Source organism: Anomaloglossus baeobatrachus, chromosome 5, assembly GCF_048569485.1.
Source record: "Anomaloglossus baeobatrachus isolate aAnoBae1 chromosome 5, aAnoBae1.hap1, whole genome shotgun sequence".
In the NCBI taxonomy this organism is placed as follows: domain Eukaryota; kingdom Metazoa; phylum Chordata; class Amphibia; order Anura; family Aromobatidae; genus Anomaloglossus; species Anomaloglossus baeobatrachus.
In genome coordinates, this window is record NC_134357.1 from 550,072,320 (window position 1) to 550,099,992 (window position 27,673).

At 54.0% G+C, this 27,673-nt stretch overlaps 1 protein-coding gene and 1 long non-coding RNA gene across 2 annotated transcripts in view; one reads left to right on the top strand and one right to left on the bottom strand.

Moving 5' to 3' along the window:
* Nucleotides 1–27,673, bottom strand: part of LOC142312286 (uncharacterized) — a 106,860-nt gene that overhangs the window by 32,113 nt on the left and 47,074 nt on the right. The window lies entirely within an intron of this gene.
* Nucleotides 22,588–27,673, top strand: part of LOC142312276 (uncharacterized) — a 168,640-nt gene continuing 163,554 nt past the window's right edge. Inside the window, 2 exon segments of the mRNA XM_075351210.1 lie at nt 22,588–22,821; nt 22,940–22,974. The gene's annotated coding sequence lies outside the window, so the exon portion shown is untranslated.

The following is a 27,673-nucleotide window of genomic DNA, read 5'->3' on the forward strand; positions in this document are numbered from 1 at the left end:
GAGACCGACAGACAGAGACCGACAGACAGAGAGAGAGAGACCGACAGAAGAGAGAGAGAGACCGACAGACAGAGAGAGACCGACAGACAGAGAGAGACCGAGAGAGAGAGAGACCGACAGACAGAGAGAGAGACCGACAGACAGAGAGAGAGAGACGACAGACAGAGAGAGAGAGACCGACAGAGAGAGAGAGACCGACAGACAGAGACCGACAGACAGTGAGACCGACAGAAAGAGAGAGAGACCGACAGAGAGATAGAGAGACCGACAGAGAGAGAGAGACCGACAGACAGAGACCGACAGACAGAGAGAGACCGACAGAGAGACCGACAGACAGAGAGAGAGAGACCGACAGACAGAGAGAGAGACCGACAGACAGAGAGAGAGACCGACAGAGAGAGAGACCGACAGAGAGAGAGAGAGACCGACAGACAGAGAGAGAGACCGACAGACAGAGACCGACAGAGAGAGAGAGAGACCGACAGACAGAGAGAGAGACCGACAGACAGAGAGAGACCGACAGACAGAGAGAGAGACCGACAGACAGAGACCGACAGAGAGAGAGAGAGACCGACAGACAGAGAGAGAGACCGACAGACAGAGAGAGAGAGACCGACAGACAGAGAGAGAGACCGACAGACAGAGAGAGAGACCGACAGAGAGAGAGAGACCGACAGACAGAGAGAGAGAGACCGACAGACAGAGAGAGAGACGACAGAGAGAGAGACCGACAGACAGAGAGAGAGACCGACAGACAGAGACCGACAGAGAGAGAGAGAGACCGACAGACAGAGAGAGAGACCGACAGACAGAGAGACCGACAGACAGACAGACAGAGACCGACAGACAGAGAGAGACCGACAGACAGAGAGAGAGACCGACAGACAGAGAGACCGACAGAGAGAGAGAGAGACCGACAGACAGAGAGAGAGACCGACAGACAGAGAGAGAGACCGACAGACAGAGAGACCGACAGACAGAGAGAGAGACCGACAGACAGAGAGAGACCGACAGACAGAGAGAGAGACCGACAGACAGAGACCGACAGAGAGAGAGACGACCGACAGACAGAGAGAGAGACCGACAGACAGAGAGACCGACAGACAGAGAGAGAGACCGACAGACAGAGAGAGACCGACAAAGAGAGAGACCGACAGACAGAGAGAGAGACCGACAGACAGAGAGAGAGAGAGACCGACAGACAGAGAGAGAGAGACAGACAGACAGAGAGACCGACAGAGAGAGAGAGAGACCGACAGAGAGAGAGACCGACAGACAGAGAGAGAGACCGACAGAGAGACCGACAGACAGAGAGAGGACCGACAGAGAGAGACGAGAGAGAGAGAGACCGACAGACAGAGAGAGACCGACAGACAGAGAGAGACCGAGAGAGAGAGAGACCGACAGACAGAGAGAGACCGACAGACAGAGAGAGAGAGACCGACAGACAGAGAGAGAGAGACCGACAGAGAGAGAGAGACCGACAGACAGAGACCGACAGACAGAGAGAGAGACCGACAGAGAGAGAGAGAGACCGACAGACAGAGAGAGAGAGACCGACAGACAGAGAGAGACCGACAGAGAGAGAGACCGACAGACAGAGAGAGAGACCGACAGACAGAGACCGACAGAGAGAGAGAGAGACCGACAGACAGAGAGAGACCGACAGACAGAGAGACCGACAGACAGACAGAGAGAGACCGACAGACAGAGAGAGACCGACAGACAGAGAGAGAGACCGACAGACAGAGACCGACAGAGAGAGAGAGAGACCGACAGACAGAGAGAGAGACCGACAGACAGAGAGAGAGACCGACAGACAGAGAGACCGACAGACAGAGAGAGAGACCGACAGACAGAGAGAGAGACCGACAGACAGAGGGAGACCGACAGACAGAGAGAGAGACCGACAGACAGAGACCGACAGAGAGAGAGAGAGACCGACAGACAGAGAGAGAGACCGACAGACAGAGAGACCGACAGACAGAGAGAGAGACCGACAGACAGAGAGAGACCGACAAAGAGAGAGACCGACAGACAGAGAGAGAGACCGACAGAGAGAGAGAGAGACCGACAGACAGAGAGAGAGAGACAGACAGACAGAGAGAGAGACCGACAGAGAGAGAGAGAGACCGACAGAGAGAGAGACCGACAGACAGAGAGAGAGACCGACAGAGAGACCGACAGACAGAGAGAGACCGACAGACGAGAGACCGAGAGAGAGAGAGACCGACAGACAGAGAGAGACCGACAGACAGAGAGAGACCGAGAGAGAGAGACCGACAGACAGAGAGAGACCGACAGACAGAGAGAGAGACCGACAGACAGAGAGAGAGACCGACAGAGAGAGAGAGACCGACAGACAGAGACCGACAGACAGAGACCGACAGAAAGAGAGAGAGAGACCGACAGAAGAGAGACCGACAGACAGAGAGAGACCGACAGAGAGACCGACAGAGAGAGAGAGAGACCGACAGACAGAGAGAGAGACCGACAGACAGAGAGAGAGAGACCGACAGAGAGAGAGAGACCGACAGAGAGAGAGAGAGACCGACAGACAGAGAGAGAGACCGACAGACAGAGACCGAAGAGAGAGAGAGAGACCGACAGACAGAGAGAGAGACCGACAGACAGAGAGAGACCGACAGACAGAGAGAGAGACCGACAGACAGAGACCGACAGACAGAGAGAGAGAGACCGACAGACAGAGAGAGAGAGACCGACAGACAGAGAGAGAGACCGACAGACAGAGAGAGACCGACAGACAGAGAGAGAGACCGACAGAGAGAGAGAGAGACCGACAGACAGAGAGAGAGAGACCGACAGACAGAGAGAGAGACCGACAGAGAGAGAGACCGACAGACAGAGAGAGAGACCGACAGACAGAGACGACAGAGAGAGAGAGAGACCGACAGACAGAGAGAGAGACCGACAGACAGAGAGACCGACAGACAGACAGAAGAGACCGACAGACAGAGAGAGACCGACAGACAGAGAGAGAGACCGACAGACAGACGAGAGAGAGAGCCGACGACAGACAGAGAGAGAGACGACAGACAGAGAGAGAGACCGACAGACAGAGAGACCGACAGACAGAGAGAGAGACCGACAGACAGAGAGAGGACCGACAGACAGAGAGAGAGACCGACAGACAGAGACGACAGAGAGAGAGAGAGACCGACAGACAGAGAGAGAGACCGACAGACAGAGAGACCGACAGACAGAGAGAGAGACCGACAGACAGAGAGAGACCGACAAAGAGAGAGACCGACAGACAGAGAGAGAGACCGACAGAGAGAGAGAGAGACCGACAGACAGAGAGAGAGAGACCGACAGACAGAGAGAGAGACCGACAGAGAGAGAGAGACCGACAGACGAGAGAGACCGACAGACAGAGAGAGACCGACAGAGAGACCGACAGACAGAGAGAGACCGACAGACAGAGAGAGACCGAGAGAGAGAGAGACCGACAGACAGAGAGAGACCGACAGACAGAGAGACCGAGAGAGAGAGAGACCGACAGACAGAGAGAGACCGACAGACAGAGAGAGAGAGACCGACAGACAGAGAGAGACCGACAGACGAGAGAGACCGACAGACAGAGACCGACAGACAGAGAGAGAGACCGACAGAGAGAGAGACCGACAGAGAGAGAGAGACCGACAGACAGAGAGAGAGACCGACAGAGAGAGAGACCGACAGACAGAGAGAGAGACCGACAGACAGAGAGAGACCGACAGACAGAGAGAGAGACCGACAGACAGAGAGAGAGACCGACAGACAGAGAGAGAGACCGACAGACAGAGAGACCGACAGACAGAGAGAGACCGACAGACAGAAGAGACCGACAGACAGAGAGAGAGACCGACAGACAGAGAGACCGACAGAGAGAGAGAGAGACCGACAGACAGAGGAGACCGAGACAGAGAGACCGAAGAGAGAGACCGACAGACAGAGAGAGACCGACAGACGAGAGAGAGAGACCGACAGACAGAGAGAGAGAGACCGACAGACAGAGAGAGAGACCGACAGAGAGAGAGAGAGACCGACAGAGAGAGAGACCGACAGACAGAGAGAGAGACCGACAGACAGAGAAGAGAGAGACCGACAGACAGAGAGAGACCGAGAGAGAGAGAGACCGACAGACAGAGAGAGACCGACAGACAGAGAGAGACCGAGAGAGAGAGAGACCGACAGACAGAGAGAGACCGACAGACAGAGAGAGAGAGACCGACAGACAGAGAGAGAGAGACCGACAGAGAGAGAGAGACGACAGACAGAGACCGACAGACAGTGAGACCGACAGACAGAGAGAGAGAGACCGACAGAGCAGAGACGACAGACCGAGAGAGAACGAGAGAGACCGACAGACAGAGAGAGAGACCGACAGACAGAGAGAGAGACCGACAGACAGAGAGAGACCGACAGACAGAGAGAGAGACCGACAGACAGAGAGAGAGACCGACAGACAGAGAGAGACGAAGACAGGACCGACAGAGAGAGAGAGAGACCGACAGACAGAGAGAGAGACCGACAGACAGAGAGAGACCGACAGACAGAGAGAGAGACCGACAGACAGAGACCGACAGACAGAGAGAGACCGACAGACAGAGAGAGAGACCGACAGACAGAGAGAGAGAGACCGACAGACAGAGAGAGAGACCGACAGACAGAGAGAGACCGACAGAGAGAGAGAGACCGACAGACAGAGAGAGAGACCGACAGACAGACAGAGAGAGAGAGACCGACAGACAGAGAGAGAGACCGACAGACAGAGACCGACAGAGAGAGAGAGAGACCGACAGACAGAGAGAGACCGACAGACAGAGAGACCGACAGACAGAGAGAGAGACCGACAGACAGAGAGAGACCGACAGACAGAGAGAGAGACCGACAGAAGAGACCGACAGAGAGAGAGAGAGACCGACAGACAGAGAGAGAGACGACAGACAGAGACGACAGACAGAGAGACCGACAGACAGAGAGAGAGAGACCGACAGACAGAGAGAGACCGACAGACAGAGAGAGAGACCGACAGACAGAGACCGACAGAGAGAGAGAGAGACCGACAGACAGAGAGAGAGACCGACAGACAGAGAGACCAGACAGAGAGACCGACAGACAGAGAGACGACAGACAGAGAGAGACCGACAGACAGAGAGAGAGACCGACAGACAGAGACCGACAGAGAGAGAGAGAGACCGACAGACAGAGAGAGAGACCGACAGACAGAGAGACCGACCGACAGAGAGAGAGACCGACAGACAGAGAGAGAGACCGACAGAGAGAGACCGACAGACAGAGAGAGACCGACAGACCAGAGAGAGAGACCGACAGACAGAGAGAGACCGACAGACAGAGAGAGACGAGAGAGAGAGACCGACAGACAGAGAGAGACCGACAGACAGAGAGAGAGAGACCGACAGACAGAGAGAGAGACCGACAGACAGAGAGAGACCGACAGACAGAGACGACAGACAGAGAGAGAGACCGACAGAGAGAGAGAGAGACCGAGACAGAGAGAGAGACCGACAGACAGAGAGAGAGACGACAGAGAGAGACCGACAGACAGAGAGAGAGACCGACAGAGAGAGACCGACAGAGAGAGAGAGACCGACAGACAGAGAGAGAGACCGACAGACAGAGAGACCGACAGACAGAGAGAGAGACCGACAGACAGAGAGAGACCGACAGACAGAGAGAGAGACCGACAGACAGAGACCGACAGAGAGAGAGAGAGACCGACAGACAGAGAGAGAGACCGACAGACAGAGAGACGACAGACAGAGAGAGAGACCGACAGACAGAGAGAGACCGACAGACAGAGAGAGAGACCGACAGACAGAGAGAGAGACCGACAGACAGAGACCGACAGAGAGAGAGAGAGACCGACAGACAGAGAGAGACCGACAGACAGAGAGACCGACAGACAGAGAGAGAGAGACCGACAGACAGAGAGAGAGACCGACAGACAGAGAGAGAGACCGACAGAGAGAGAGAGAGAGACCGACAGAGAGAGAGAGAGACCGACAGACAGAGAGAGAGACCGACAGAGAGAGAGAGACCGACAGAGAGAGAGAGACCGACAGACAGAGAGACCGACAGAGAGACGACAGACAGAGAGAGACCGACAGAAGAGGACCGAGAGAGAGAGAGACCGACAGACAGAGAGAGACCGACAGACAGAGAGAGACCGACAGAGAGAGAGACCGACAGACAGAGAGAGACCGACAGACAGAGAGAGAGAGACCGACAGACAGAGAGAGAGACCGACAGACAGAGAGAGACCGACAGACAGAGAGAGAGAGACCGACAGACAGAGAGAGAGACCGACAGACAGAGAGAGAGACCGACAGAGAGAGAGAGACCGACAGACAGAGACCGACAGACAGAGAGAGACCGACAGAGAGAGACGACAGACAGAGAGAGAGAGACCGACAGACAGAGAGAGAGAGACGACAGAGAGAGAGACCGACAGACGAGAGAGAGACCGACAGACAGAGAGAGACCGACAGACAGAGAGAGAGACCGACAGACAGAGACCGACAGACAGAGAGAGAGACCGACAGAGAGAGAGAGACCGACAGACAGAGAGAGAGACGACAGAGAGAGACCGACAGACAGAGACCGACAGAGAGAGAGAGACCGACAGACAGAGAGAGAGACCGACAGACAGAGAGAGACCGACAGACAGAGAGAGAGACCGACAGAGAGAGAGACCGAACAGACAGAGAGAGAGACCGACAGACAGAGAGAGAGACCGACAGACAGGAGAGAGACCGACAGAGAGAGAGACCGACAGACAGAGAGAGAGACCGACAGAGAGACGAAGAGAGAGAGAGACCGACAGACAGAGAGAGAGACGACAGACAGAGAGACCGACAGACAGAGAGAGAGACCGACAGACAGAGAGAGACCGACAGACAGAGAGAGAGACCGACAGACAGAGACCGACAGAGAGAGAGAGAGACCGACAGACAGAGAGAGAGACCGACAGACAGAGAGAGAGACCGACAGAGAGAGAGACCGACAGACAGAGAGAGAGACCGACAGAGAGAGAGAGACCGACAGACAGAGAGAGAGACCGACAGACAGAGACGACAGAGAGAGAGAGAGACCGACAGACAGAGAGAGAGACCGACAGACAGAGAGACCGACAGACAGAGAGAGAGACCGACAGACAGAGAGAGACCGACAGAAGAGAGAGACCGACAGACAGAGAGAGAGACCGACAGAGAGAGAGAGAGACCGACAGACAGAGAGAGAGAGACAGACAGACAGAGAGAGAGACCGACAGAAGAGAGAGAGAGACCGACAGAGAGAGACCGACAGACAGAGAGAGAGACGACAGAGAGACCGACAGACAGAGAGAGACGACAGAGAGAGACCGAGAGAGAGAGACCGACAGACAGAGAGAGACCGACAGACAGAGAGAGACCGAGAGAGAGAGACCGACAGACAGAGAGAGACCGACAGACAGAGAGAGAGAGACCGACAGACAGAGAGAGAGAGACCGACAGAGAGAGAGAGACCGACAGACAGAGACCGACAGACAGAGAGAGACCGACAGACAGAGAGAGAGACCGACAGACAGAGAGAGACCGACAGACAGAGAGAGAGACCGACAGACAGAGAGACGACAGACAGAGAGAGAGACCGACAGACAGAGACCGACAGACAGAGAGAGAGACCGACAGACAGAGAGAGAGACCGACAGACAGAGAGACCGACAGACAGAGAGACAGAGACCGACAGACAGAGAGAGAGACCGACAGAGAGAGAGAGACCGACAGACAGAGACCGACAGAGAGAGAGAGAGACCGACAGACAGAGAGAGAGACCGACAGACAGAGAGAGACCGACAGACAGAGACCGACAGAGAGAGAGACCGACAGACAGAGAGAGAGACCGACAGACAGAGAGAGACCGACAGACAGAGAGAGAGACCGACAGACAGAGAGAGACCGACAGAGAGAGAGAGAGACCGACAGACAGAGAGAGAGACCGACAGAGAGAGACCGACAGACAGAGAGAGAGACCGACAGACAGAGAGAGACCGACAGAAGAGAGAGACCGACAGACAGAGAGAGAGACCGACAGAGAGAGAGAGACCGACAGACAGAGAGAGAGACCGACAGACAGAGAGAGAGACCGACAGAGAGAGAGAGAGACCGACAGACAGAGAGAGAGACCGACAGACAGAGAGAGACCGAGAGACCGACAGACAGAGAGAGACCGACAGACAGAGAGAGAGACCGACAGACAGAGAGAGACCGACAGAGAGACCAGAGAGAGAGAGACCGACAGAGAGAGACGACAGACAGAGAGAGAGACCGACAGACAGAGAGAGAGAGACCGACAGAAGAGAGAGACCGACAGACAGAGAGAGAGAGACCGACAGACAGAGAGAGAGACCGACAGAGAGAGACCGACAGACAGAGAGACGACAGAGACCGACAGACAGAGAGAGAGACCGACAGAGAGAGAGAGACCGACAGACAGAGAGAGAGACCGACAGAGAGAGAGACAGAAGAGAGACCGACAGAGAGAGAGAGACCGACAGACAGAGAGAGAGAGACCGACAGACAGAGAGAGACGACAGACAGAGACGACGACAGAGAGACCGACAGAAGAGAGAGAGACCGACAGAGAGAGACCGACAGACAGAGAGAGACCGACAGAGAGAGACCGACAGACAGAGAGAGAGAGACCGACAGACAGAGAGAGAGAGACCGACAGACAGAGAGAGAGACCGACAGAGAGAGAGAGACCGACAGAGAGAGAGAGAGACCGACAGACAGAGAGAGAGACCGACAGACAGAGACCGACAGAGAGAGAGAGAGACCGACAGACAGAGAGAGAGACCGACAGACAGAGAGAGACCGACAGACAGAGAGAGAGACCGACAGACAGAGACCGACAGAGAGAGAGAGAGACCGACAGACAGAGAGAGAGAGACCGACAGACAGAGAGAGAGAGACCGACAGACAGAGAGAGAGACCGACAGACAGAGAGAGAGACCGACAGAGAGAGAGAGAGACCGACAGACAGAGAGAGGAGAGACCGACAGACAGAGAGAGAGACCGACAGAGAGAGAGACCGACAGACAGAGAGAGAGACCGACAGACAGAGACCGACAGAGAGAGAGAGACCGACAGACAGAGAGAGAGACCGACAGACAGAGAGACCGACAGACAGACAGACAGAGACCGACAGACAGAGAGAGACCGACAGACAGAGAGAGAGACCGACAGACAGAGACCGACAGAGAGAGAGAGAGACCGACAGACAGAGAGAGAGACCGACAGACAGAGAGAGAGACCGACAGACAGAGAGAGACCGACAGACAGAGAGAGAGACCGACAGACAGAGAGAGACCGACAGACAGAGAGAGAGACCGACAGACAGAGGACCGACAGAGAGAGAGAGAGACCGACAGACAGAGAGAGAGACCGACAGACAGAGAGACCGACAGACAGAGAGAGAGACCGACAGACAGAGAGAGACCGACAAAGAGAGAGACCGACAGACAGAGAGAGAGACCGACAGAGAGAGAGAGAGACCGACAGACAGAGAGAGAGAGACAGACAGACAGAGAGAGAGACCGACCAGAGAGAGAGAGAGACCGACAGAGAGAGAGACCGACAGACAGAGAGAGAGACCGACAGAGAGACCGACAGACAGAGAGAGACCGACAGAGAGAGACCGAGAGAGAGAGACCGACAGACAGAGAGAGACCGACAGACAGAGAGAGACCGAGAGAGAGAGAGACGACAGACAGAGAGAGACCGACAGACAGAGAGAGAGAGACCGACAGACAGAGAGAGAGAGACCGACAGAGAGAGAGAGACCGACAGACAGAGACCGACAGACAGAGAGAGAGACCGACAGAGAGAGAGAGAGACCGACAGACAGAGAGAGAGACCGACAGACAGAGAGAGAGACCGACAGAGAGAGAGACCGACAGACAGAGAGAGAGACCGACAGACAGAGACCGACAGAGAGAGAGAGAGACCGACAGACAGAGAGAGAGACCGACAGACAGAGAGACGACAGACAGACAGACAGAGACGACAGACAGAGAGAGACCGACAGACAGAGAGAGAGACCGACAGACAGAGACCGACAGAGAGAGAGAGAGACCGACAGACAGAGAGAGAGACCGACAGACAGAGAGAGAGACCGACAGACAGAGAGAGAGACCGACAGACAGAGAGAGAGACCGACAGACAGAGAGAGACCGACAGACAGAGAGAGAGACCGACAGACAGAGACCGACAGAGAGAGAGAGAGACCGACAGACAGAGAGAGAGACCGACAGACAGAGAGACCGACAGACAGAGAGAGAGACCGACAGACAGAGAGAGACCGACAAAGAGAGAGACCGACAGACAGAGAGAGAGACCGACAGAGAGAGAGAGAGACCGACAGACAGAGAGAGAGAGACAGACAGACAGAGAGAGAGACCGACAGAGAGAGAGAGAGACCGACAGAGAGAGAGACCGACAGACAGAGAGAGAGACCGACAGAGAGACCGACAGACAGAGAGAGACCGACAGAGAGAGACCGAGAGAGAGAGAGACCGACAGACAGAGAGAGACCGACAGACAGAGAGAGACCGAGAGAGAGAGAGACCGACAGACAGAGAGAGACCGACAGACAGAGAGAGAGAGACCGACAGACAGAGAGAGAGAGACCGACAGAAGAGAGAGAGACCGACAGACAGAGACCGACAGACAGAGAGACCGACAGACAGAGAGAGAGAGACCGACAGAGAGAGACCGACAGACAGAGAGAGACCGACAGAGAGACCGACAGACAGAGAGAGAGAGACCGACAGACAGAGAGAGAGAGACCGACAGACAGAGAGAGAGACCGACAGAGAGAGAGAGACCGACAGAGAGAGAGAGAGACCGACAGACAGAGAGAGAGACCGACAGACAGAGACCGACAGAGAGAGAGAGAGAGACCGACAGACAGAGAGAGAGACCGACAGACAGAGAGAGACCGACAGACAGAGAGAGAGACCGACAGACAGAGGACGACAGAGCAGAGAGAGAGACCGACAGACAGAGAGAGAGAGGACCGACAGACAGAGAGAGAGACCGACAGACAGAGAGAGAGACCGACAGACAGAGAGAGAGACCGACAGAGAGAGAGAGAGACCGACAGACAGAGAGAGAGAGACCGACAGACAGAGAGAGGAGACCGACAGAGAGAGAGACCGACAGACAGAGAGAGAGACCGACAGACAGAGACCGACAGAGAGAGAGAGAGACCGACAGACAGAGAGAGAGACCGACAGACAGAGAGACCGACAGACAGACAGACAGAGACCGACAGACAGAGAGAGACCGACAGACAGAGAGAGAGACCGACAGACAGAGACCGACAGAGAGAGAGAGAGACCGACAGACAGAGAGAGAGAGACCGACAGACAGAGAGAGAGACCGACAGACAGAGAGACCGACAGACAGAGAGAGAGACCGACAGACAGAGAGAGACCGACAGACAGAGAGAGAGACCGACAGACAGAGACCGACAGAGAGAGAGAGAGACCGACAGACAGAGAGAGAGACCGACAGACAGAGAGACCGACAGACAGAGAGAGAGACCGACAGACAGAGAGAGACCGACAAAGAGAGAGACCGACAGACAGAGAGAGAGACCGACAGAGAGAGAGAGAGACCGACAGACAGAGAGAGAGAGACAGACAGACAGAGAGAGAGACCGACAGAGAGAGAGAGAGACCGACAGAGAGAGAGACCGACAGACAGAGAGAGACCGACAGAGAGACCGACAGACAGAGAGAGACCGACAGACAGAGAGAGAGACCGAGAGAGAGAGAGAGACCGACAGACAGAGACCGACAGACAGAGAGAGACCGAGAGAGAGAGAGACCGACAGACAGAGACCGACAGACAGAGAGAGAGAGACCGACAGACAGAGAGAGAGAGACCGACAGAGAGAGAGAGACCGACAGACAGAGACCGACAGACAGAGAGAGAGAGACCGACAGACAGAGAGAGAGACCGACAGACAGAGAGAGAGACCGACAGACAGAGAGACCGACAGACAGAGAGAGAGACCGACAGACAGAGAGAGAGACCGACAGACAGAGAGAGAGACCGACGAAGACAGAGAGAGAGACCGACAGACAGAGAGAGAGACCGACAGACAGAGAGACCGACAGACAGAGAGAGAGACCGACAGACAGAGAGAGACCGACAGACAGAGAGAGAGACCGACAGACAGAGACCGACAGAGAGAGAGAGAGACCGACAGACAGAGAGACCGACAGACAGAGAGAGACCGACAAAGAGAGAGACCGACAGACAGAGAGAGACCGACAGAGAGAGAGAGACCGACAGACAGAGAGAGAGAGACAGACAGACAGAGAGAGAGACCGACAGAGAGAGAGAGAGACCGACAGAGAGAGACCGACAGACAGAGAGAGAGACCGACAGAGAGACCGACAGACAGAGAGAGACTGACAGACAGAGAGAGACCGACCGAGAGAGAGAGAGACCGACAGACAGAGAGAGACCGACAGACAGAGAGAGACGAGAGAGAGAGAGACCGACAGACAGAGAGAGACCGACAGACAGAGAGAGAGAGACCGACAGACAGAGAGAGAGACCGACAGACAGAGAGAGAGACCGACAGACAGAGACCGACAGACAGAGACCGACAGAAGAGAGAGAGAGACCGACAGAGAGAGAGACCGACAGACAGAGAGAGACCGACAGAGAGACGACAGACAGAGAGAGAGAGACCGACAGACAGAGAGAGAGAGACCGACAGACAGAGAGAGAGACCGACAGAGAGAGAGAGACCGACAGACAGAGAGAGAGACCGACAGACAGAGAGAGAGACCGACAGACAGAGACCGACAGAGAGAGAGAGAGACCGACAGACAGAGAGAGAGACCGACAGACAGAGAGAGACCGACAGACAGAGAGAGAGACCGACAGACAGAGACGACAGAGAGAGAGAGAGACCGACAGACAGAGAGAGAGAGACCGACAGACAGAGAGAGAGAGACCGACAGACAGAGAGAGAGACCGACAGACAGAGAGAGAGACCGACAGAGAGAGAGAGAGACCGACAGACAGAGAGAGAGAGACCGACAGACAGAGAGAGAGACCGACAGAGAGAGAGACCGACAGACAGAGAGAGAGACCGACAGACAGAGACCGACAGAGAGAGAGAGAGACCGACAGACAGAGAGAGAGACCGACAGACAGAGAGACCGACAGACAGACAGACAGAGACCGACAGACAGAGAGAGACCGACAGACAGAGAGAGAGACCGACAGACAGAGACCGACAGACCGAGAGAGAGACGCGACAGACAGAGAGAGAGACCGACAGACAGAGAGAGAGACCGACAGACAGAGAGACCGACAGACAGAGAGAGAGACCGACAGACAGAGAGAGACCGACAGACAGAGAGAGAGACCGACAGACAGAGACCGACAGAGAGAGAGAGAGACCGACAGACAGAGAGAGAGACCGACAGACAGAGAGACCGACAGACAGAGAGAGAGACCGACAGACAGAGAGAGACCGACAAAGAGAGAGACCGACAGACAGAGAGAGAGACCGACAGAGAGAGAGAGAGACCGACAGACAGAGAGAGAGAGACAGACAGACAGAGAGAGAGACCGACAGAGAGAGAGAGAGACCGACAGAGAGAGAGACCGACAGACAGAGAGAGAGACCGACAGAGAGACCGACAGACAGAGAGGAGACCGACAGAGAGAGACGAGAGAGAGAGAGACCGACAGACAGAGAGAGACCGACAGACAGAGAGAGACGACAGAGAGAGAGAGACCGACAGACAGAGAGAGACCGACAGACAAGAGAGAGAGAGACCGACAGACAGAGAGAGAGAGACCGACAGAGAGAGAGAGACCGACAGACAGAGACCGACAGACAGAGAGAGAGACCGACAGAGAGAGAGAGAGACCGACAGACAGAGAGAGAGAGACCGACAGACAGAGAGAGAGACCGACAGAGAGAGAGACCGACAGACAGAGAGAGAGACCGACAGACAGAGACCGACAGAGAGAGAGAGAGACCGACAGACAGAGAGAGAGACCGACAGACAGAGAGACGACAGACAGACAGACAGAGACCGACAGACAGAGAGAGACCGACAGACAGAGAGAGAGACCGACAGACAGAGACCGACAGACAGAGAGAGAGACCGACAGACAGAGAGAGAGACCGACAGACAGAGAGACCGACAGACAGAGAGAGAGACCGACAGACAGAGAGAGACCGACAGACAGAGAGAGAGACCGACAGACAGAGACCGACAGAGAGAGAGAGAGACCGACAGACAGAGAGAGAGACCGACAGACAGAGAGACCGACAGACAGAGAGAGAGCCGACAGACAGAGAGAGACCGACAAAGAGAGAGACCGACAGAAAGAGAGAGAGACCGACAGAGAGAGAGAGAGACCGACAGACAGAGAGAGAGAGACAGACAGACAGAGAGAGAGACCGACAGAGAGAGAGAGAGACCGACAGAGAGAGAGACCGACAGACAGAGAGAGAGACCGACAGAGAGACCGACAGACAGAGAGAGACCGACAGAGAGAGACCGAGAGAGAGAGAGACCGACAGACAGAGAGAGACCGACAGACAGAGAGAGACCGAGAGAGAGAGAGACCGACAGACAGAGAGAGACCGACAGACAGAGAGAGAGAGACCGACAGACAGAGAGAGAGAGACCGACAGAGAGAGAGAGACCGACAGACAGAGACCGACAGACAGTGAGACCGACAGAAAGAGAGAGAGACCGACAGAGAGAGAGAGAGACCGACAGAGAGAGAGAGACCGACAGACAGAGACCGACAGACAGAGAGAGACCGACAGAGAGACCGACAGACAGAGAGAGAGAGACCGACAGACAGAGAGAGAGAGACCGACAGACAGAGAGAGAGACCGACAGAGAGAGAGAGACCGACAGAGAGAGAGAGAGACCGACAGACAGAGAGAGAGACCGACAGACAGAGACCGACAGAGAGAGAGAGAGACCGACAGACAGAGAGAGAGACCGACAGACAGAGAGAGACCGACAGACAGAGAGAGAGACCGACAGACAGAGACCGACAGAGAGAGAGAGAGACCGACAGACAGAGAGAGAGAGACCGACAGACAGAGAGAGAGAGACCGACAGACAGAGAGAGAGACCGACAGACAGAGAGAGAGACCGACAGAGAGACCGACAGACAGAGAGAGACCGACAGACAGAGAGAGACCGAGAGAGAGAGAGACCGACAGACAGAGACCGACAGACAGAGAGAGAGACCGACAGACAGAGACCGACAGAGAGAGAGAGAGACCGACAGACAGAGAGAGAGACCGACAGACAGAGAGACCGACAGACAGACAGACAGAGACCGACAGACAGAGAGAGACCGACAGACAGAGAGAGAGACCGACAGACAGAGACCGACAGAGAGAGAGAGAGACCGACAGACAGAGAGAGAGACCGACAGACAGAGAGAGAGACCGACAGACAGAGAGACCGACAGACAGAGAGAGAGACCGACAGACAGAGAGAGACCGACAGACAGAGAGAGAGACCGACAGACAGAGACCGACAGAGAGAGAGAGAGACCGACAGACAGAGAGAGAGACCGACAGACAGAGAGACCGACAGACAGAGAGAGAGACCGACAGACAGAGAGAGACCGACAAAGAGAGAGACCGACAGACAGAGAGAGAGACCGACAGAGAGAGAGAGAGACCGACAGACAGAGAGAGAGAGACAGACAGACAGAGAGAGAGACCGACAGAGAGAGAGAGAGACCGACAGAGAGAGAGACCGACAGACAGAGAGAGAGACCGACAGAGAGACCGACAGACAGAGAGAGACCGACAGAGAGAGACCGAGAGAGAGAGAGACCGACAGACAGAGAGAGACCGACAGACAGAGAGAGACCGAGAGAGAGAGAGACCGACAGACAGAGAGAGACCGACAGACAGAGAGAGAGAGACCGACAGACAGAGAGAGAGAGACCGACAGAGAGAGAGAGACCGACAGACAGAGACCGACAGACAGAGAGAGAGACCGACAGAGAGAGAGAGAGAGACCGACAGACAGAGAGAGAGAGACCGACAGACAGAGAGAGAGACCGACAGAGAGAGAGACCGACAGACAGAGAGAGAGACCGACAGACAGAGACCGACAGAGAGAGAGAGAGACCGACAGACAGAGAGAGAGACCGACAGACAGAGAGACCGACAGACAGACAGACAGAGACCGACAGACAGAGAGAGACCGACAGACAGAGAGAGAGACCGACAGACAGAGACCGACAGAGAGAGAGAGAGACCGACAGACAGAGAGAGAGACCGACAGACAGAGAGAGAGACCGACAGACAGAGAGACCGACAGACAGAGAGAGAGACCGACAGACAGAGAGAGACCGACAGACAGAGAGAGAGACCGACAGACAGAGACCGACAGAGAGAGAGAGAGACCGACAGACAGAGAGAGAGACCGACAGACAGAGAGACCGACAGACAGAGAGAGAGACCGACAGACAGAGAGAGACCGACAAAGAGAGAGACCGACAGACAGAGAGAGAGACCGACAGAGAGAGAGAGAGACCGACAGACAGAGAGAGAGAGACAGACAGACAGAGAGAGAGACCGACAGAGAGAGAGAGAGACCGACAGAGAGAGAGACCGACAGACAGAGAGAGAGACCGACAGAGAGACCGACAGACAGAGAGAGACCGACAGAGAGAGACCGAGAGAGAGAGAGACCGACAGACAGAGAGAGACCGACAGACAGAGAGAGACCGAGAGAGAGAGAGACCGACAGACAGAGAGAGACCGACAGACAGAGAGAGAGAGACCGACAGACAGAGAGAGAGAGACCGACAGAGAGAGAGAGACCGACAGACAGAGACCGACAGACAGTGAGACCGACAGAAAGAGAGAGAGAGACCGACAGAGAGAGACCGACAGACAGAGAGAGACCGACAGAGAGACCGACAGACAGAGAGAGAGAGACCGACAGACAGAGAGAGAGAGACCGACAGACAGAGAGAGAGACCGACAGAGAGAGAGAGACCGACAGAGAGAGAGAGAGACCGACAGACAGAGAGAGAGACCGACAGACAGAGACCGACAGAGAGAGAGAGAGACCGACAGACAGAGAGAGAGACCGACAGACAGAGAGAGACCGACAGACAGAGAGAGAGACCGACAGACAGAGACCGACAGAGAGAGAGAGAGACCGACAGACAGAGAGAGAGAGACCGACAGACAGAGAGAGAGAGACCGACAGACAGAGAGAGAGACCGACAGACAGAGAGAGAGACCGACAGAGAGAGAGAGAGACCGACAGACAGAGAGAGAGAGACCGACAGACAGAGAGAGAGACCGACAGAGAGAGAGACCGACAGACAGAGAGAGAGACCGACAGACAGAGACCGACAGACAGAGAGAGAGAGACCGACAGACAGAGAGAGAGACCGACAGACAGAGAGACCGACAGACAGACAGACAGAGACCGACAGACAGAGAGAGACCGACAGACAGAGAGAGAGACCGACAGACAGAGACCGACAGAGAGAGAGAGAGACCGACAGACAGAGAGAGAGACCGACAGACAGAGAGAGAGACCGACAGACAGAGAGACCGACAGACAGAGAGAGAGACCGACAGACAGAGAGAGACCGACAGACAGAGAGAGAGACCGACAGACAGAGACCGACAGAGAGAGAGAGAGACCGACAGACAGAGAGAGAGACCGACAGACAGAGAGACCGACAGACAGAGAGAGAGACCGACAGACAGAGAGAGACCGACAAAGAGAGAGACCGACAGACAGAGAGAGAGACCGACAGAGAGAGAGAGAGACCGACAGACAGAGAGAGACAGACAGACAGAGAGAGAGACCGACAGAGAGAGAGAGAGACCGACAGAGAGACCGACAGACAGAGAGAGAGACCGACAGAGAGACCGACAGACAGAGAGAGACCGACAGACAGAGAGAGACCGAGAGAGAGAGAGACCGACAGACAGAGAGAGACCGACAGACAGAGAGAGACCGAGAGAGAGAGAGACCGACAGACAGAGAGAGACCGACAGACAGAGAGAGAGAGACCGACAGAGAGAGAGAGACCGACAGACAGAGACCGACAGACAGAGAGAGAGACCGACAGACAGAGAGAGAGACCGACAGACAGAGAGAGAGACCGACAGACAGAGAGACCGACAGACAGAGAGAGAGACCGACAGACAGAGAGAGACCGACAGACAGAGAGAGAGACCGACAGACAGAGAGAGAGACCGACAGACAGAGAGACCGACAGACAGAGAGAGAGACCGACAGACAGAGAGAGACCGACAGACAGAGAGAGAGACCGACAGACAGAGACCGACAGAGAGAGAGAGAGACCGACAGACAGAGAGACCGACAGACAGAGAGAGACCGACAAAGAGAGAGACCGACAGACAGAGAGAGAGACCGACAGAGAGAGAGAGAGACCGACAGACAGAGAGAGAGAGACAGACAGACAGAGAGAGAGACCGACAGAGAGAGAGAGAGACCGACAGAGAGAGAGACCGACAGACAGAGAGAGAGACCGACAGAGAGACCGACAGACAGAGAGAGACCGACAGACAGAGAGAGACCGAGAGAGAGAGAGACCGACAGACAGAGAGAGACCGACAGACAGAGAGAGACCAAGAGAGAGAGAGACCGACAGAGAGAGAGAGACCGACAGACAGAGAGAGAGAGACCGACAGACAGAGAGAGAGAGACCGACAGAGAGAGAGAGACCGACAGACAGAGACCGACAGACAGTGAGACCGACAGAAAGAGAGAGAGAGACCGACAGAGAGAGACCGACAGACAGAGAGAGACCGACAGAGAGACCGACAGACAGAGAGAGAGAGACCGACAGACAGAGAGAGAGAGACCGACAGACAGAGAGAGAGACCGACAGAGAGAGAGAGACCGACAGAGAGAGAGAGAGACCGACAGACAGAGAGAGAGACCGACAGACAGAGACCGACAGAGAGAGAGAGAGACCGACAGACAGAGAGAGAGACCGACAGACAGAGAGAGACCGACAGACAGAGAGAGAGACCGACAGACAGAGACCGACAGAGAGAGAGAGAGACCGACAGACAGAGAGAGAGAGACCGACAGACAGAGAGAGAGAGACCGACAGACAGAGAGAGAGACCGACAGACAGAGAGAGAGACCGACAGAGAGAGAGAGAGACCGACAGACAGAGAGAGAGAGACCGACAGACAGAGAGAGAGACCGACAGAGAGAGAGACCGACAGACAGAGAGAGAGACCGACAGACAGAGACCGACAGAGAGAGAGAGAGACCGACAGACAGAGAGAGAGACCGACAGACAGAGAGACCGACAGACAGACAGACAGAGACCGACAGACAGAGAGAGACCGACAGACAGAGAGAGAGACCGACAGACAGAGACCGACAGAGAGAGAGAGAGACCGACAGACAGAGAGAGAGACCGACAGACAGAGAGAGAGACCGACAGACAGAGAGACCGACAGACAGAGAGAGAGACCGACAGACAGAAAGAGACCGACAGACAGAGAGAGAGACCGACAGACAGAGACCGACAGAGAGAGAGAGAGACCGACAGACAGAGAGAGAGACCGACAGACAGAGAGACCGACAGACAGAGAGAGAGACCGACAGACAGAGAGAGACCGACAAAGAGAGAGACCGACAGACAGAGAGAGAGACCGACAGAGAGAGAGAGAGACCGACAGACAGAGAGAGAGAGACAGACAGACAGAGAGAGAGACCGACAGAGAGAGAGAGAGACCGACAGAGAGAGAGACCGACAGACAGAGAGAGAGACCGACAGAGAGACCGACAGACAGAGAGAGACCGACAGAGAGAGACCGAGAGAGAGAGAGACCGACAGACAGAGAGAGACCGACAGACAGAGAGAGACCGAGAGAGAGAGAGACCGACAGACAGAGAGAGACCGACAGACAGAGAGAGAGAGACCGACAGACAGAGAGAGAGAGACCGACAGAGAGAGAGAGACCGACAGACAGAGACCGACAGACAGAGAGAGAGACCGACAGAGAGAGAGAGAGACCGACAGACAGAGAGAGAGAGACCGACAGACAGAGAGAGAGACCGACAGAGAGAGAGACCGACAGACAGAGAGAGAGACCGACAGACAGAGACCGACAGAGAGAGAGAGAGACCGACAGACAGAGAGAGAGACCGACAGACAGAGAGACCGACAGACAGACAGACAGAGACCGACAGACAGAGAGAGACCGACAGACAGAGAGAGAGACCGACAGACAGAGACCGACAGACAGAGAGAGAGACCGACAGACAGAGAGACCGACAGACAGACAGAGAGACCGACAGACAGACAGACAGAGACCGACAGACAGAGAGAGACCGACAGACAGAGAGAGAGACCGACAGACAGAGACCGACAGAGAGAGAGAGAGACCGACAGACAGAGAGAGAGACCGACAGACAGAGAGACCGACAGACAGAGAGAGAGACCGACAGACAGAGAGAGACCGACAGACAGAGAGAGAGACCGACAGACAGAGACCGACAGAGAGAGAGAGAGACCGACAGACAGAGAGAGAGACCGACAGACAGAGAGACCGACAGACAGAGAGAGAGACCGACAGACAGAGAGAGACCGACAAAGAGAGAGACCGACAGACAGAGAGAGAGACCGACAGAGAGAGAGAGAGACCGACAGACAGAGAGAGAGAGACAGACAGACAGAGAGAGAGACCGACAGAGAGAGAGAGAGACCGACAGAGAGAGAGACCGACAGACAGAGAGAGAGACCGACAGAGAGACCGACAGACAGAGAGAGACCGACAGAGAGAGACCGAGAGAGAGAGAGACCGACAGACAGAGAGAGACCGACAGACAGAGAGAGACCGAGAGAGAGAGAGACCGACAGACAGAGAGAGACCGACAGACAGAGAGAGAGAGACCGACAGACAGAGAGAGAGAGACCGACAGAGAGAGAGAGACCGACAGACAGAGACCGACAGACAGTGAGACCGACAGAAAGAGAGAGAGACCGACAGAGAGAGAGGGAGACCGACAGAGAGAGAGACCGACAGAGACAGAGACCGACAGACAGAGAGAGAGAGACCGACAGACAGAGAGAGAGAGACCGACAGAGAGAGAGAGACCGACAGACAGAGACCGACAGACAGAGAGAGAGACCGACAGAGAGAGAGAGAGACCGACAGACAGAGAGAGAGAGACCGACAGACAGAGAGAGAGACCGACAGAGAGAGAGACCGACAGACAGAGAGAGAGACCGACAGACAGAGACCGACAGAGAGAGAGAGAGACCGACAGACAGAGAGAGAGACCGACAGACAGAGAGACCGACAGACAGACAGACAGAGACCGACAGACAGAGAGAGACCGACAGACAGAGAGAGAGACCGACAGACAGAGACCGACAGACAGAGAGAGAGACCGACAGACAGAGAGAGAGACCGACAGACAGACAGAGAGACCGACAGACAGACAGACAGAGACCGACAGACAGAGAGAGACCGACAGACAGAGAGAGAGACCGACAGACAGAGACCGACAGAGAGAGAGAGAGACCGACAGACAGAGAGAGAGACCGACAGACAGAGAGACCGACAGACAGAGAGAGAGACCGACAGACAGAGAGAGACCGACAAAGAGAGAGACCGACAGACAGAGAGAGAGACCGACAGAGAGAGAGAGAGACCGACAGACAGAGAGAGAGAGACAGACAGACAGAGAGAGAGACCGACAGAGAGAGAGAGAGACCGACAGAGAGAGAGACCGACAGACAGAGAGAGAGACCGACAGAGAGACCGACAGACAGAGAGAGACCGACAGAGAGAGACCGAGAGAGAGAGAGACCGACAGACAGAGAGAGACCGACAGACAGAGAGAGACCGAGAGAGAGAGAGACCGACAGACAGAGAGAGAGACCGACAGAGAGACCGACAGACAGAGAGAGACCGACAGACAGAGAGAGAGAGACCGACAGACAGAGAGAGAGAGACCGACAGAGAGAGAGAGACCGACAGACAGAGACCGACAGAAAGAGAGAGAGACCGACAGAGAGAGAGAGAGACCGACAGAGACAGAGACCGACAGACAGTGAGACCGACAGAAAGAATGGGTGGAAAATGCAACCAAAATTCACTAAATAAGTGACATTCTGCTTTTTTTCAACGCATCGATTTTGTCAAATATATATATGCCTAAAATAAAAAGCAACGTGTGCATGGGAATTTACTGACTTCTCATAGACTTTGCTGAGGAAGCACAACGCATGCATTTTGGCAATGACACAGAGTGCAGCTCAAAACGCAGGAAAGAAGCACACATAACCTTCCCCTCATCCAGCACCGTGACACCCAGCAGAGTCCTGAGGATCTGACCATGTGACCCCTGACTCCTCCCCTCCATGTGACATCATCACAGCTCCTGGAAGCACAGAGCAGCCAAATATCTAATGTGGGTCTATGCTAGAATGTATGGACTCCTGCCCGGTATGACGTAACTTCTCATGTGATGAGGCGTGGTTTAAAATGCAGCCTGATGTTTCCAGAGGGAATAAACATTGTTTCTCGTCCACGTGGGCATAGAGGTGATTACAATAGAAGCGGGGCAGCAGGGGGCGGAGCCTGCATGATTATAGTTTTCAGGAAAAATATCACCACGCCCCCAACGGTCACGCCCACTAACCGGGCAGGAGCCCGTACATTCTAGGCTCAACTATCCAGTGTTTGGCTCTGCTGGAGGAGGTATGTGGAGATTCCCCATTACTGGGGGCATTAACCCCTTCAGCTCTGAGACTTTCTTGGTGTTTTTCTCTTGCTGATTTCTATAAATTCTGATGATTTTGTTTTTTCCTACTTATAGATACAGACGCCCCAACTATAAAAGAAAGGAAACAGGTAATATGGCGCTACTTTCTTGTTTCCCACAAGTTTGATGCCCCCCCACAGTATAATGTTCCCACAGTACCGCCACCCCCCCCACACACAGTATAATGTTCCCGCAGTACCGCCATCCCCCCACACACAGTGTAATGTTCCCACAGTACCGCCACCCCCCCACACAGTATAATGTTCCCACAGTACCGCCATCCCCCACACAGTATAATGTTCCCACAGTACCGCCATCCCCCACACACAGTATAATGTTCCCACAGTACCGCCATCCCCCACACACAGTATAATGTTCCCACAGTACCGCCATCCCCCACACACAGTATAATGTTCCCACAGTACCGCCATCCCCCACACACAGTATAATGTTCCCACAGTACCGCCATCCCCCCACACAGTATAATGTTCCCACAGTACCGCCATACCCCATACACACAGTATAATGTGCCCACAGTACCGCCATCCCCCACACACAGTATAATGTTCCCACAGTACCGCCACTCCCCCACACAGTATAATGTGCCCACAGTACCGCCATCCCCCCACACACAGTATAATGTTCCCACAGTACCGCCATCCCCCCACACAGTATAATGTTCCCACAGTACCGCCATCCCCCACACACAGTATAATGTTCCCACAGTACCGCCATCCCCCACACACAGTATAATGTTCCCACAGTACCGCCATCCCCCCACACAGTATAATGTTCCCACAGTACCGCCATACCCCATACACACAGTATAATGTGCCCACAGTACCGCCATCCCCCACACACAGTATAATGTGCCCACAGTACCGCCATCCCCCACACACAGTATAATGTTCCCACAGTACCGCCACTCCCCCACACAGTATAATGTGCCCACAGTACCGCCATCCCCCCACACAGAGTATAATGTTCCCACAGTACCGCCATCCCCCCACACACAGTATAATGTTCCCACAGTACCGCCATCCCCCCACACAGTATAATGTTCCCACAGTACCGCCATACCCCATACACACAGTATAATGTGCCCACAGTACCGCCATCCCCCACACACAGTATAATGTTCCCACAGTACCGCCACTCCCCCACACAGTATAATGTGCCCATAGTACCGCCATCCCCCCACACACAGTATAATGTGCCCACAGTACCTCCATCGCCCCCACACACAGTATAATGTCCCACCACATACAGTATAATGTTCTTCCCACAGTACATCCTTCCCACCGCCACACACTGTATAATGTTCCCACAGTACTGCTATCCCCCCACACAGGGCTGCAGAGTCGGTAAGCCAAACCTCCGACTCCTCAATTTCCCTGGTTCCAACTCCCTCATACAATTGAAACCAGAAGTTTCCCTCCACTCTCTATAAAAACACATCTGCATGTTTTTCTCACTATCTGACATGAAATCAGAATAAAACTTTTCAGTTTTAGGTCAATGAGGAACCAAAATTATTTATATTTACCAAATGCCAGAATAATGAGAGAGAGGGAATGTTTAAAGGGAACCAATCATCAGGATTTTCATATATAAGCTAAAGCCAGTGGCACAATCGGGCTGCTTATCTACATACCATTAGTGGTCAGCTCGGATGTTTAGGCTTTCAAATCCAAGAAAATAAACTTTTAAAAAATTGTCAGCATCTTCAGTGACAATTGCAACTGAGCAGATAATCTCTAGGTGGGTATTCATAACCTGTTCCTCCCTCTCTCTGTTCTCTATGCTAATGTTACTATTCATCTTTTTCCCTTCACCCATGACAGCACCACGTGAGAGAGTGATCCACCCAGCGAGGACAGGAAACCATTCTGAAATAAAAGGGCGGTAACTCTCTCCTTCAGTTGTCTTCCTGTCCTTGATAGAAGACCTTGGTCCTGAAATACTGCGGTATGAAGCCAGAAGGGGCCTGTACTTACCCAGCCCCGTCCGGTGTCTGGAAAAACAGAGTGAGACCTGTGGCACCGTTCTTCGGGGTTGGAAGCGCCGTCAAATAACCCTCAGGGGACCTGGTGTGCGTGCGGGGGGGTGCGGCAGGGACCATCCCATGGGTCTCGAATCACCGCTCCATCCTCCCCGTTGCACTCCCCTGCTTGCTGTAGGCCTTCCGGGTGCTGGACGTGCTCTGTGACGTGCAAGGAGCATGCGGGGAAAAAGAAACGTGCTTGCGTGACGTCACAAAAGCGGGCCGGAAGAAGATGGCGGCGCCCCATGCAGCAGCATGTGCGGGGATGTAACAGGGAGGACATGGCGGATGGTGCCCACTATTCGGACACCGCTGGAAGCGTGGATGAAGGGGAAGGAGCCATATGGGACCGGAAGGCGGAGGATCCCTATTAGAGTACCACTGGCTGACAGACAGGTGCTTATTCCATAAGCTACATTCCGTGATGGATGCAGAAAGGCAACAACACTCTCCGGTTCAACAGCATCACGTATGTAAGGACGGTAGTCGTTCTAGTGAAGCAAGCCGGCCCAGCCATGGCAGCCAGAAGAAAAGATCCTCCCGCGGCTCAGCAGCTTCCGTGAGACCTGTGGCTGTTCCGACGCAGCCTCCAGGCACGGTACCCTTGATCTACTATGGTGTGTGAGTGATCTTTGTGAATGTCACCTTACTTATAGGTCCCTTGTGGTTTTCCTGGGGTTTTGTTTTGCCTCACTGGGTAGCTCTTAAAAAATCCACGTCAAAAAAGAAAAATAAAGAGTGTCCCCTATGCAGAGAGCCGCTCACGGCTCAATGGCAAAAATAATTGTGTGCGACATGCATCCGTAGCACAATTGCAGCGGTCTCTCCAGAGTTCTCTGTGGACTTAGATCAGTCATCAGATCTGAGGTGCAAGATTCCTTGGAGGTTTTCTTGAAGAAGAAGAAGAGGTCGAAGACAATAGACTCTGACTCCATTTCTTCTGCATTATTATTATTATTATTCTGCCTCGTCCAGTGCTACTCCACGCTCTGACTCCTCATCCTCAGATAGTGATATGGGAGACATCCCGTTCTTCCCAGTTGATGATGTCGGGAATCTGGTTAAGGCAGTCAGAAAGACTATGGGCCTAATGGATGAGAAATCCCCCAGATCATTTAAAGATGTTATGTTTGGAGGATTAGAAGATAAAAACAAGCGTACCTTCCCGGAAATCGCTAAGATTGAATCCCTTATCGAAAAAGAGTGGAAGCGCCCCAACAAGGCAGGCGCTCTCCCCTCCTTCTCAAAAAGGAAGTATCCTCTTGATGATGAGAAGACAGAATTATGGGATAAAGCCACGAAGATCGATGTTGCGGTGGCAAAATCTTCTAAGAGAGGGAGCCTTCCCCCTGGAGGATTCTGGAACATTAAAAGACCCCCTAGACAAAAAAAGCAGATGGCTGTCTTAAACACTTGTGGGAGACGTCAGAAGGAAGTTTGAAGCCTGCTATAGTCAGTACCTGCACAGCCCGTGCTTTAATGATTTGGCTACAACAACTTGGAGATCAGCTGAAAGATAAAACTCCTCGGGAGCAAATTCTTTCTAAATTACCAATACTGCAAGGAGCGGCAGCATTCCTTGCTGACGCTATTAGGCTATGTGCGCAGTTACTGGATTTTGCCGCGGATTTTTTTGCGGTTTTGCTGCATGTTTCGCTGCAGAAAATGTTCATAACATCTCTGCAGTGAATCACCAGCAAAACCTATGGGCAAAAAAAATCCTGTGCGCACTAGGCGGAATTTGACAGCTGCATGTTTTGCTGCGGGATTCCCGCAGCAAAAAATTGCATGTCAATTCTTTTCCGCACATCGCTGCGGGATTTCACTCCATTGACTCCAATGTTAATCGTGAAATCCCGCAGGGAATAACGCAGGAAGCAAATTCTGTGCGGTTCACTGCGTTTTCCTGCGTTATTCCCTGCGGTATTTCGCGGTTTACCTCCGATAATGTACATCGCCTGTCTGCGGTTTTGCAGGGAAGTGATGTCATTACAGGAAGAGGAAGCCGTGCAGAGTGTAAACACACACACAGATCACACGCACACAGACATCACAGACACAGAACACAGACACACACACATAGAACACACATAGAAAGCAAGCGGAAATATAGAAAACAAAACACGTGGGCTCCGCTGTATATTTACCGTCCAGCTGAGGTAAGCACACAGCGGCGGCCCGGTATTCTCAGGCTGGGGAGGGAGAGGGGCAGGGTTAATGTCCCCCGCCTCACTCCCCCTCCCGCAGCCGAGAATATCAGCCGCAGCTGCCCCGGCACTGTCGCATGCATTATGCGGCAGCACCGGAGTGTCCTCGGCTCTTCTTGCTGCCGTGTAGCAGTGGCAGCAAGGTAATACAAGGGGTTAATGGTGGTGGATCGCCGCCATTAACTCCAGGCTTGATCATGGCAGCGTCTATGTGACAGCTGACATGATCAACCCGTAAGTAAAGTGAATAAAACACACACACAGAAAAATCCTTTATTTTAAATAAAACAAACAAGCCTCGTTCACCATTTTATTAACCCCTCCCGCACCAAAGCTCCGGCGTAATCCACAGCTCCGACGTCCTGCGCTGCTTACATCCAGCCGCGACTGTCACAGACACAGGCTGAATGAATACAGCAGAGGTAATTACCGGTCATTTCCCACGGCCGGTAATGTGAACTCACTGCCGACCGTGGGAAATGTAGCGATCTGTCCTCTATCTATCTATCTATCTATCTATCCCTCTATCTGTCTGTC